The following is a 2,764-nucleotide window of genomic DNA, read 5'->3' on the forward strand; positions in this document are numbered from 1 at the left end:
CTTCTTCTACCTCCCTCTGTCCTTTGGCTGCCCTTTCTGTGCAGCCGCTGTTCAGGTGCTGATCCCACCAAGGGTTGCTTCTACCTTCCTCTGTGGTGTGTACAAATTCCAGGTGCCTCCCAGTGTTCTGTTTCTTCAAAAGCTTGCATTCCTCTCTTATCTGTTTTCAGCCACGGACCATTAACACTTTTGGATACAAGGATGCAACACTTGGCCTTGTTAAACCTCATACAATTGGCCTCAGCTCATCGATCCAGCCTGTCCAGGTCCCTCTATAGAGCCTTTCTGCCCTCAAGCAGATCAACACTCCCACCCAACTTAGTATCATGTGCAAACTCACTCGATCCCCTGGTGCAGATCACTGATAAAGATATTAAACTGAACTGGCCTCAATACTGACCCCAGTACTTGAACACCGCTTGTGACTGGCCACCAATTGGATTTAACTCCATTCAGCACAACTCTTTGGGCCCAACCAACCATCCAGTGTTTTACCCAGCAAAGCGTACAGCAGCCAGTTTCTCCAGGAGAATGCTGTGGGAAATGGTATCAAAGGCTTTACTGAAGTCCAGGTAAACATCCACAGTCTTTCTCTCATCCACTAAGCAGGTCACCTTGTCACAGAAGGGATCAGATTAGTCAAGCAGGACCTGCTTTTCCAAAATGCATGCTGACTGGACCTGATCACCTTGTTGTCCTGTATGTGCCATGTGATGGCACTCAACATGATCTGCTCCATAACCTTCTCTGGCACCAAGGTCAGGTTGACAGGCCTGTAGTTCCCTGGATCCTCCTTCTGGTCCTTCTTGTAGATGGGGGTTCCATTTGCTAGCCTCCAGTCAGCTGGAACCTCCCCGGTTAGCCAGGACTGCTGGTAAATGATGGAAAGTGGCTTGGTAAGCACTTCTACAACTCCCTCAGTGCCCTTGGGTGTATCTCATCTGACCCCATAGACTTGTGTGTGTCTAAGAAGTGGTGTAGCAGGTTGCTAAGCATTTCCCCTTGGATTATAGGGGCTCCATTCTGCTCCCTGTCTCTGTCTCCCAGCTCAGAGGGCTGGGTACCTTGAGAACAACTGGTCTTACTATTAAAGACTGAGGCAAAGAAGGTATTAAGTACCTCAGACTTTTCCTCATCCTTTGTCTCTATGTTTCCCCCCCCCATCAAATAAAGGATGGAGATTAGACCTCCTTTTGTTGTTAATGCATTTATAGAAACACATTTTTCTTCTCGGTCAGGGTCCTACATATTAACTGCTATTCTTTCATTGCCTTCACAGGAATGGATGGCAATTAATCTTCATTATGGGCATGATTATCTCATTCTGGTTCCTTCCTTCTGGAGCCATTCAGTAGCTGGGCTCAAGTGAACTATTTACATAAAAAGCAGAATATTATTTTACTAGTACTAGTTTTCTTCATGTTAAAGGCCTGAACTAAATGCCAAAGAAAGACATTATACTAGTGAGGTGTACCGCTTTAAAAAATGCAAAAACACAACATAAAATGAATTAAATACTGCTGTATCTGATGAAGACAAAGCCTTCCTAATTTCAAGTATTTCTTAAGAAATTAGAAAACGAGGCACTGTGGTTACTTTGAAATTTAAAAATCAAACATACAACCTATCTTTCAGGATTTTACCAGATAAAGCCAAATGAATATATGCCACTGTATTTTCAAATTATTCCTCTTTATCACCAAATATTTAATTGTTCAGCTGTATGTCTTTTACTCACATGGATCAAATAAAAGCTGATACGAATATTTCCTGCTTTTTTAAAAACAGCAATTATTAATTACTAAAATTAAAAACTTTTTAAAACTTTGGATAAAACATACCAGATAAACCTCAAACTTTCTGACTCATACAGACTGTTAGAGCTCACAAAGCAATGGCAATCTGGAGCTAGATCTGTATAATTATTTAGCACATAACTCCGATTGATTTAATAAAGTTTTGTGAATGGTGCCATACTTAGTGGTAACATGCTGGTAGTATAGGTCAGGCAGTCTAGCTTATATAACAGTTCTGTATGGACCGTGTATGACCAATGCAAAAGTCAGTTATTTGCCGGCCGAGAAGGGAAGATAAGGACGCTTAACATAGAATTAACAAGGAAATTTATTGTCATATTAGCTATGCACATAGCATTGCCCCAGCCTAAATGGGCTCCATACACTCGGGACTCCCCCAGCGATATCCCGGTATCGCAAGGAAGCAGCAGCCCGCAGGAAGGAGCTCACCAGCAACTCCAAGCTCCCTGCTCTGCGTCCTCACAGGCGTAACCACGCGCTTGCCGCTGCAGCGCCCCACAACGGCCACCGCGTGCCGCAATGACCGCGCTGCCGCAGCTTCCAAAGCGCCTGTTCCGGGTCTCCCGCCCGAAACACATTTTGGTGATGGCAGTAGCACATCCCAGTGGCGACTTCCCTCCGTTCCTCCCGTTGCTATGTGCAATCCTTAGCTACTCCCTGCCTCTAGAGACAGAGTCGCGGCAGAAGAAGGCTTTTCCTTGCGATAGGGAACAAGTCCACGCAGGCAATGAAATCTCGGCGCCTTCCGGGCGTTTTCTGTTGCTCCGTGACGTCAGCACCTGGTTCGGTGGTTGGTTACGCCCAGGCGCGAAATGTAACGCGGGAAAATATCGGGTTGTGCAACAGTAGCTCTTCCTCAGGAGTCACCAGGACTGGGACTACAAGTGGGGATCAGCGCCGCTTCAGAAAGGTGTGGGGACACTGGGAAAAGGGGGTGAGGCCTTGAG

The sequence above is a fragment of the Apus apus genome, chromosome W, assembly GCF_020740795.1.
Source record: "Apus apus isolate bApuApu2 chromosome W, bApuApu2.pri.cur, whole genome shotgun sequence".
NCBI classification, from domain to species: Eukaryota; Metazoa; Chordata; class Aves; order Apodiformes; family Apodidae; genus Apus; species Apus apus.